Raw genomic sequence first — 11,477 nt, 5'->3', positions numbered from 1 at the left:
TGCAAAATTTAGTCTAATTGGAAACTGTATTCTTTTAAATTGTACTGGTAAATCAGTAGGATTTAATGGAATTCTAGTAACGAATACATTAATTAACACTTGCTCCACATCCAGAGAGTAGAGTAGTTTCTATAACATACAGCATCATTTTCTTCACAATAAGCCTTACTCCATTGCAGAATTTTGGAGGATCCCAAATTTCTTGGGAGTATTAAAGGTACTTCAAGTTTCAAATCAAGCTTATGAGGAGGTAAACTTGGTGGTTCCAGTAAGTTTTAAAATTTAACAGGATAATTTACGATTTCTGATTGGTCAACAACAGTGTCAATAGAGCTGTATAATTGGCAATTTCCTGGATGGGCATATACTGGATTGCTTCGTGTATATATGCTTAATCTAAGGTATACCTGCTGAAGAAGACTTCGCCTAGCAAATTATTTTATTTGCTAAAATAAGTCTGAAACCATTGATCCAGGAGTTAGATAGTAAATGTTTTTATTTTTCATTCCCTTCAAAGTTTTATCCCTAAATAGTGGTTTGGAATTTAACTGTTCTATCTAACATGCAAGGAATCCTATGATGGATATCTCTTATGTATTTAAATGTACACTGTATTTATATGAATAATATATAGTCTATGGACTGAATTTTACACGCTAGGCCACTGGTAGTAGAAATTTCTAATATTTCTTATTACCCTTGATATTATTAATTATTGATAATTTTTTCTGGATAATTATCGATTTGAAAAGCCGGCATTCTATTTATTGCTGACAAGAAACTGCACTTGAGTGGTAGATTTGAATCTCTCAACAATATACATTTATTTATCAAAAAATCCTGTACAGTCTCATGTAACTTCATGATTCTCATCCAAGATGGAGACAAGTACTAACGTTCCATGTGGCAGGCTAGATAATTATTGTGAGATTTCTCTTGGCATGAAACCAATGGTAGCCTTGTTAACCAACAAATAAAATATTTATCCATGAATATGGTGTTGAGCACTCATTCTCACTGTTCAATATTAGAGTGCGTGTATATATATATATATATATATATATATATATATATATATATATATATATATATATATATATATATATATATGTATATGCATGTGTGCATTTGCATACAAGTACATGTTGTATATGTAGACATTGATATGTATAAACATCTGTATAAATATATATATACATGCCTAATACATACATATGTATACATCTTCACATATATACTTTCTTCTACTACTAAGCACTGACCTGTCCAACCACCTAAATTCCTAAATTCTGAAACGGGCAGAAGATAACATGAAAGTCAACTTTTATTTACAGACAAAACTTGTGCTACCCTTGATGAACTTGATGGTTGGAGCAAGGGCTGGGTTGTAAATGGGTGAGATATTCACCAATGCTTGAGACATCAACAAGGGGGAGGAGGCATCAAGATTTGGGCAGGTATTATGGCTGATTCTTGGAAAGTACCTGACAGTATTGAAATGACTGTGGATGCTTACAGAGCCATTCTAAATGAGCACCTTGAACCTTGGTTAAAAAAGCAAAGTATTACCTGCAAAACAACTGTAATATTCAGGCAAGATTATGTGCCCTCACTCTACAAAGAAAACTAGAATATCTGCAACAATTGGGCTTCTGTGGACCTCAGAAGCTGAAGTGGCCTGCCTGTTCCCCTTGACTTAAACCCAATAGAAAAACTTGTGGAGTATTCTAAAGCAATGAGTTTATGAGAATGGATGCCAATTTAAGAACAAGAATGAACTGTGGCAGGCAATAGTCGGTGTATCCCATGGCATAACATCAGAGGAGATCCAGAAACTAGCATGTTCCATAGATGTGCACCTTTTCCAACTTACTTCCAATGGAAAGGCTCATATATCCTTTATTAACCAGCTCACCTATCATTTTTGAATGCTGTTTATTTCTATTTCTTCCATGGACTTTATGCCTGTATGTGTTCATTTCAGTATCTACATCAAACAATTAAATCAGTATTTTCTTGTTTAAATGAGTTTTAATTACATCTTGCTAGTAATTTGAAACAGTGGAAATTTACGTAAATTTGGTAAATGGCCATAGTTTCTGTATAGGTTTATGGAACCACTTGTTTTTTTTCCATACCACACAATTGTTGCCATCATTCTGTGAAAATTTTGTTGAATTCCAACAAGTTGATTTTAAATAAAAATTTTTAAATGTTACATCATTAATAATTTGAAATACAGTGTGTGTGTGTGTGTGTGTGTGTGTGTGTGTGTGTGTGTTTGTGTGTGCGTGTGTGTGTGCGTGTGTGCGTGCGTGTGTGTGTGTAGATAAAGCCAGTATCTTCTGCTGACTGAGAATGTAAAATCAAATAATGTAAGGTGTCACTTTAACATCTTGATAATTCAAAATATCCACCGAAATTGTCATAAAATTTTCCACGGCAAGGTAATTAGCAAGCGCAGCAATTAAACATTACTGAACTTACACATAAAATTACAGTTTCACATTTTATACACACTAAATGAAACTTTGGCTCAAAAAGCCTTGAGATCAACTTTGACAAATTAGCATGATGTCTTGAAACTCAAGTTATGAGATATGAAAAATGAAAATGGCTTTCCTTAGCAGCAAGAAGCTCCAATTCAATTATTTTCTTACATTTAAAAAAAAAAAAGGTATCTAATGGGGATGAATTAGCATCAGCACATGCCTTGTGCCTTTGAAATTTCAAATGGTTTTTAGTAACCGCCCTGTTTCCATGTGTCACAAAGAGCACCACTAATAAATTATCACATTTTACCTCATCCACATAAAATAAAGAGGAATACAAAGTATGTAACCCTATTGGTTTAGTGACTGGCATATAAAACTGGGAAGTGTGAAACCTAGGACAAATTGATACAGTCAAAAATATTGCAAGAAAAACACCAATGAAATATGAAGATTGAATTGTTTATTCATGAAACAATGAAAACAGTTCAATCCTAGAATTCATGTTTATGAATGTACACAGCAGAATAATGCGAGCACTCACAAGAGACAAGGTTTATGTTCCCAGAAATATGAGAGAGAGAGAGAGAGATAAAGTGAGAAAGAAACACAGAAAGAGACTGAGAGAAAGTGAGAGAGAGAGAGAATTGACTTTGGTTGCCAAAAACCCAGCAGTTAGCTGTGGCTGTCTAAGCTTAACTAGGCCAGAGTAATAGATAGAGTAAGAAAAAGGTGACAAAAAAGTTGACAGCAGCAGACTTGTATGCACAAATTGTCAACTAGTTTTGGTGAATTATCTGTGGCACAAGTTCAGTCTATTCAAGCTCAGTAGTGTCTTTCCATTTCCCATGGAAATGGTGTCTTATATAAAGCAAACAGCTATTTATGAGTTCAGAGAAGCAGAGGGCTTATATTCAGGTTCTGACCACTACAAGTGTTTCATATATATCTGGAGAGAATCAACAGTTTACACTTTTTCAGTCTTGCCATTATGAACCCTTTAGCATTTAAACTGGCCATGTAATGTATGATTAATTGTAAAAAATGTAAATAAACATGCATTATATTTGATAGAGTAATTAGAATGATAAAGATTTAAAATCATTAAAAAAAATAACAAACAAAATTTTAAACTGGTTGGGCACCAGAGCAGCATGGCTAAATCAAGACAGTCTTACACAAACACAAAAGCAAACACACACGCACACACACACGCATAGTTGAATAGTAACGGTTAGCATTATTTTATTCTTTACTCTTTTACTTGTTTCAGTCATTTGACTGCGGCCATGCTGGAGCACCACCTTTAGTCGAGTAAATCAACCCTAGGTCTTATTCTTTGTAAGCCTAGTACTTATTCTATCGGTCTCATTTTGTGGATGGCATTGTAAATTGTTTTAGCAACAACATCGTGCCACATAGGGAGGTAGTGCCATGGCGACATTTTAGGACAGCTGCTAATCACATGCATAATGTCTTCTGCAGAAACATGACATAGCCTACACATGCGGGTTGCACCTTGGGATTACAGAGCATCACTGTCTCTCTTGTTCACCAGGCACTTTGTGGCAATCTCCTGTTCCTGGATTGCAAACACATAGCCTTCAAAGTGCAATGTATGTATGTATTTTTGTATGTATGTATGTATTTTTGTTTGTATGCATGTACGTATGCATGTATGTATATACGTATGTATTTTTCTATGTATGTATGTATATATTTTTGTTTGTATGTATGTATTTTTGTATGTATGTATGTAGGCATGCATGTATGTATGTATATACGTATGTATGTATGTATGTATGTATGTATGTATGTATTTTTGTATGTATTTTTGTTTGTATGCATGTACGTATGCATGTATGTATATACGTATGTATTTTTCTATGTATGTATGTATATATTTTTGTTTGTATGTATGTATTTTTGTATGTATGTATGTATGCATGCATGTATGTATGTATATACGTATGTATTTTTCTATGTATGTATGTATGTATGTATGTATGCATGTATGTATGTATATACGTATGTATGTATTTTTGTATGTATGTATGTACGTATGAATGCATATATGTATGTATATACGTATGTATTTTTGTATGTATGTATGCATGTATATACGTATATACGTATGTATTTTTGTATGTATGTACTTTTGTTTGTATGTATGTATTTTTGTATGTATTTTTGTTTGTATGCATGTATGTATGTATGTATGGGTGTTATCTGTCACATGACAAGTAAATTTGGAAGTATATTTTTGCTATCATGGGTAATGTCAGGAAATATGGCATACTTACAATGATTATAGTTCAACTTTAATCAAATTTCTTGATGCTTATACAAAAGAATCAAATGAATACTAATTAAAAAAAGAAAATTATTTATTTCCTTAAAATGACTTTGTGTGTGTGTGTGTGTTTGTGTGTGTGTTTGTGTAAGTGTGTGTGTAAGTGTGTGTGTGTGTGTGTGTGCATGCTTTGTGTAAATATGTGTGCAAACATGTATATCAATGTGAACATGTATTGTGTATACTTTTATTTGTTTATATATTTGTATTTATATTTGTTCTCACTTTACCTAATAAGAATATATTTACATTTGATACAAACATTTTTATTTATATTCAAATTACGACAAACGTAAACAAACAAACGAAGTTTGCTTTTTTAGAAGCGTTGAGATGTGTTAGAAAGTTAAAGAAGTGATTTTTAAATTCTCAAACGCAGGATAATGCTAATAATATAGCCTGAACAGGATAAACTACCCCTATTTTGCAGAAAAAAGTGTAGGCGGTCAATGTTTATTCATTTCTATGAAACTTGTCCATAGTTTTAAATTTCATACGGTTAAAATACCTCTTCAATTCCCATCTGTATTGCACTATTTTCATTGTTTTTCAAATAACATTCCATATATGATATGCTTTAATTTCTTCCATGATACATTTATACTTGACAGTCTCCCCACCTCTGTCTATTTCTATACCTCTCACCTTCTCACCTTACTCTCTCTATTACTTTACTCTACTTTTTACTCTCTCTCCTTTGTTTTATAACATTTATTTCTACTATATTTTTTAATGCTTTATTTACCAATCTACCAATCAACCAATATTCATATTGTTTATTATAATTATTGAGGCAGTGAGCTGGCAAAATCAACATTAACATGTCCAACAAAACGCCCAGCTGCATATATTGTGGCCCTTTACATTTTGACTTCAAAATCAACTGACATCATTATTACCTTTCATCCTTTCAAAGTCGATAAAATAAAAACCTGTTGAACACTAAAATAATCAACTGGCCTCCTGCCCCTGAATTCTGGTAAGAATTGTTAGTAATATATATACATGTGTGTGTGTGTAAATATATATATATATATATATATTATAATAATTAGGAGAATCAGTTTATTAGACGGAGTCCAATAAATGTCATCAAATAAATGGAACAGGTTGGAAACCAAAGGAATAATGCCCTAAATGGAAGAAGTATTTTCATCCAGAAAAATACAATATATATAATATATACATATACATGTGTGTGTGTGTGTGTGTGTATGTGTGTGTATACATATATATATATAAACTTACATCATCATGTCATCATCATTTTAATATCAGTGTGTATAAATATATCAGTGTGTATAAATATATGTGTGTAGAGTGTTAGGTATATATATAATACTAGCAGCGAAGCCCGGTTTCACCCAGTCGGTTTGGATGATGTGGCTGTAAAACCTGCTCTGTGTAAGTATTAGAATTGTTTGGGCACGCTTATGTTGAAAAACAATTTTAGAATGACTTTTTTCTGTCAAAATGCTAAAAATAACTGACCAACAACAATAAAAACAAACAACCAAGATTCAGCCAAATCAAAAAATAAACCCAAATACTAAGCGAACAAAGATGAACCATCCCACTTCCATTGCATGCTCACACACACATTCACATACTTCCTTTTACATACACATATATTCACACAGAGTTGAAACGCTGTTTGATCTATTTTTTCAGCGTACAATTTTCTTCATCCCACTACCAAGTATGACATCACCCCTTCCTTTCTTATTCATTTATCACCCCTTCCTTTCTCATTCATAAACACAAGAGTATTATTATAGTAGATTATCTCAGTAACCATGGGAGCTATGAACAAAATACAAAGCCCAGCATCACCACCGGATCATTCTACACATCTGTTTAATTTTTCGTGCAATTCTACCCAGCTGTTAGACCGTGAATCCCAAGACAAGAAAGAATCGCCCATGTCAAATTTATATCTACAGATATATATATGTGTATGGCAGCTTTCGTCCTAATTTTGGGACTGCCATGTTGGCTTGGCGATAACTATTAATTTCCAGTACCGCTGTCGTAGTCTCCTTTAGAGAGACTTAGAAATATTAATAACTCTATTTCTGAAAACCAGTGGATAGATTCCACTGAAATTAGATAAATAACTTTCGAACAGATAGTCAGCAGCGCCGCCTGGCTAGGGCTTGGCTGCTCTGCATTGACAAGGGGCAACACCCTGAAACTAGTCTGCAGATGCCAAACCAGCAGGGGGAAACTGCTGACCTCCCCTGTTCGAAGGTTATAAAGGACACAGGTTTTGTGTGTCACATAGCTAGCTAGAGGCGATGGCTTCTTGGAGCTAATTCACGGCAGCTTTCGTCCTAATTTTGGGACTGCCATGTTGGCTTGGCGATAACTATTAATTTCCAGTACCGCTGTCGTAGTCTCCTTTAGAGAGACTTAGAAATATTAATAACTCTATATATATATATATATATATATATATAGGAGAAGTTTCAGGTGTGGAAGCAAGGTCTAGAATTGAAGGGCCTTAGAGTCAACCTAGCTAAAACCAAAATCCTAATAAGTAGGAAGGTAGATAAAACACAAACCCCTTCAGGTAGATGGCCCTGCTCAGTATGTAGAAAAGGAGTAGGTAGTAACTCTATAAGATGTACCCGGTGCAAGCTATGGACACATAAGAGGTGCAGCAACATCAAAGGCAGGTTAACTAGCAAGTTAGTTTTTTGTTTGTGGCAGATGTTCAGGTGCAATAAAGACTGCAAACAAACAGGAAACAACTTCTATCTCATTCCAGGGTGAAAAACTAGAGGTAGTCGATAGCTTCCGCTATCTGGGCGACCAAGTTAGTAGTGGGGGTGGGTGCGCTGAAAGTGTAGCTGCTAGAATAAGAATAGCCTGGGCAAAGTTTAGAGAGCTCTTACCCCTGCTGGCGACAAAGGGACTCTCACTCAGAGTAAAAGGCAGACTGTATGACGCATGCGTACGAACAACCATGCTACATGGCAGTGAAACATGGGCTGTAACTGCTGAGGACATACGTAAGCTCGCAAGGAATGAAGCCAGTATGCTCCGTTGGATGTGTAATGTCAATGTGAATACCCGTCAGAGTGTAAGTATCTTGAGAGAAAAGCTGAACATTAGAAGCATCAGTTGTGGCGTGCAAGAGAGACGATTGCGCTGGTATGGACATGTGGTGAGAATGGAGGAGGATAGCTGCGTGAAAAAGTGCCACACCCTAACAGTTGAGGGAACCCGTGGAAGAGGTAGGCCCAGGAAGACCTGGGCTGAGGTGGTGAGGCAAGACCTTCGTACATTGGGCCTCACCGAGGCGATGACTACGGACCGAGACCTTTGGAAATGGGCTGTGCGTGAGAAGACCCGGCAAGCCAAGTAAGATCGTTGCCAGTGCCCCTGGACTGGTTCTTGTGCGGGTGGCACATGAGATGCACCATTTTGAGCGTGGCCGTTGCCAGTACCGCCTGACTGGCTCCTGTAGGATTTTCGAGCGAGATCGTTGCCAGTGCCCCTGGACTGGCTTGTGCGGGTGGCACATAAAAGACACCATTTCGAGCGTGGCCGTTTTCGTGCGGGTGACACGTAAAAGCACCCACTACACTCTCTGAGTGGTTGGCGTTAGGAAGGGCATCCAGCTGTAGAAACTCTGCCAAATCAGACTGGAGCCTGGTGTTGCCATCCGGTTTCACCAGTCCTCAGTCAAATCGTCCAACCCATGCTAGCATGGAAAGCGGACGTTAAACGATGATGATGATGATGATGATATATATATATATATATATATATATATATATTGTTATTATTTGTATATTCTCCCATATATATATGTATGTATGTGTATAATGTTTTATACCACTTATATTCAACCCCCCACTGTACCTTGAGGGTAATTCCCAACACATCTTTACCACCATCCCTCTCTTTCTCTCTCTCTCTCTCTCTCTCTCCCTCAGTCTATCTTTCTCTCTTTCCTCTCCTTTCTTTTCCAACAAGTGTTGCCAAATATTTCCTCTATAGCAAGACATCCCTTTCTATCCTTCTATTATACTGTAAATCCTGAAGTGGCACAAATCCACCTCCCCCAGTGCTACTCCTCCAACCTAGTCAAGGGAGGTCTTTGTCTTCCAAGTTACTTGATGACCACTCTGCAAAGTGGCTGCCATTAGGAAGGGCATCCAGCAGTAAAAACCTTACATAAGCAGACAATAGAGTCTGGTGCAGCAGTTCTCTGGTTTGCCAGCCCCTATCAAACATTCCAGCCCGTGGCAGTATGGAAAATGGATGTTAAATTACAATACATGTATGTATGCGTGTGTGTGTGTGTATGTATGTATGTATGTATTTTTGTATGCATGTATTTTTGTATGTATGTATGACTGTGTGGGTATGTGTGTGTGCATGCATGTATATACAAAGTATGTATGTGTATGTATGTATGTATGTATGTATGTATCTATGTATGTATGTATGCATGTGTGTATGTGTGTATGTATGTATGATGTATGTATGTATGCAGTACTTATGTATACATGTATCTATGTATGTACACAGTATGTATACATGCATGTATGTATGTATGTATGCATGTATGTATGTATGTATGCATGTATGTATGTGTGTGAATGTATGTATGTATGCATGTGTATGTATCTGTGTGTATGTATGTATGTCTGAGTATGTATGTATCTATGTAGGCAGTATGTATGAGTGTGTGTATGTATGTATATATGCATGTGTGTATGCATGTACACAGTATGTATGTATGTGTGTGTGTATGTATGTATGTGTGTATGTATGTATTTATGTACGCAGTATGTATGAGTGTGTGTATGTATGTGTGTATGTATGTGTATGTATGCATGTGTGTGTATATGTGCATGTGTATGTACATGTGCATGTACGCTCACGTGTGTGTGTGTGTCTGTGTGTGTGTGTGTGAGTCTAAATATGTATGTATAGGTACAGACGTGGCTGTGTGGTATAAAGTGTGCTTCCTAACCACAAGATCCTGGGTCCATTCCTACACGGTAACATCTTGGGTAAGTGTCTTCAACTAGAGCCCCAGACCGATGAACGCCTTGGGAGAAGATTTGGTTGACAGAAACTGAAAGAAGCCCGTTGCTCGTGTAAGTAAGTACGTATATAGTGCCGTCTTTAGGCACGGGCATACTGAGCAGTTTCCCGCGGGCTTCACGGGTCTAGAAAAGCAACGGACATCTATATATATATGCTCTGGTTTGTCGTAAAAAAAGATAAAATAAGGCCCAGCGCACTGATTTGCCCGGGAACCTATGGACATGTATGTTTGTATGTATGCATGCATGCATGTATGCATGCATGCATGTATGCATGTATGTATTATGTGCGCGTACGTGTGTGAGGATGTGTGTGTGTGTGCGTGCGTGTCTGTGTGTGCGTGCGTGCGTGTGTGTGTGTGTATGTGTTCGTGTCTCCTTCTCTTGACAGACATCGCGTGATTTGTGAAATGATTGTCACAGCGATACAAGAAGCAGTATCGTTTATTTCCAATATTCCAAAGCCTGGCGTGAAGAAATATCACCTTGCTTGGAAACAGGTGAGGGCTGGCAACAGAATGGAATCCAGCCGCAGAAAAATCTGCCTCAATAAACTCCGTCCGAACCATGCAAGCATGAAAAACTGGACGTTAAAGTAATAATAATAATGTTGACGATGATGATGACGATGATATATTTTATACAGATAAGCACACACACACATACATACATATATATATATATATATATATATATATATATATATATATATATATATATATATATATAACATATACATAATACATATATATATACATATACAAAAAATATATATATATATGTATATGTATATATATATGTGTGTGTGTGTGTGTGTGTGTGTGTGTATAAATATATATATGTATGTATGTATATTACAGATAAATATATAAATGCATATAAAATGTGTGCGATTTTGTTATGAATGTTTGTGTTGTTCTTTAATCGCTTCTCTGCCCCGATCGAGCAAACCTATGATCAAATCCTGGCAACGACCATCTCGTCGGTATATATCTGGGACCACAGCAATCCCACATAAATAATTCAAAATAAGAGGCGTTTCTAAAAACCGACTGGATCCGCACTTGGTCCCCTACATGTCCTAAGGCAACGAAACACAAAACCTAGTTAGTTCACCGATGATCGAAGATAAATGACAACTTAAGGATACAAAAATTAATGTGCATGTATATATATTTGACGATACGTTGTTTCAGGTCAAATTCACTGGAAAATGAAAATCTTCATAATTTAGAATAAGGAAAATTAATATTAAATAGACGACCGACCCAAGTCCTCAGATTTGAAAATAAAGGTTATCATCGGTTAATGGACCCCAGTATATGACTGATACATGTTCGATCAACCGAAGGAAGACGGAAAACAAAACAGAAACACTCAGTCTTGTATATTATTGTATGATTGTGCCACATAGGAAAGCAGACATCACATTTTGATTTGATTTCAAACCATGATGCCACAGGTTGCTCCGCCCCTTTCCCGGCGTGGAGAAATTTAAATGGATACTTCAGTATAGTGGGGACTGTTGGAGCGATCATACTCATATCTCTTCGAAAAGCTTCTGCT

At 36.2% G+C, this 11,477-nt stretch overlaps 1 protein-coding gene across 4 annotated transcripts in view; it reads right to left on the bottom strand.

The window, feature by feature from the left end:
• LOC106876924 (NAD-dependent protein deacetylase sirtuin-2) overlaps positions 1-11,477 on the bottom strand; it is a 57,680-nt gene that overhangs the window by 43,845 nt on the left and 2,358 nt on the right. The window lies entirely within an intron of this gene.

This window comes from Octopus bimaculoides, chromosome Z, assembly GCF_046866305.1.
Source record: "Octopus bimaculoides isolate indiv1 chromosome Z, ASM4686630v1, whole genome shotgun sequence".
Lineage (NCBI taxonomy): Eukaryota > Metazoa > Mollusca > Cephalopoda > Octopoda > Octopodidae > Octopus > Octopus bimaculoides.
Note: the sequence above shows the minus strand (reverse complement) of the source record. Positions and strands in the feature narration are given on the sequence as shown.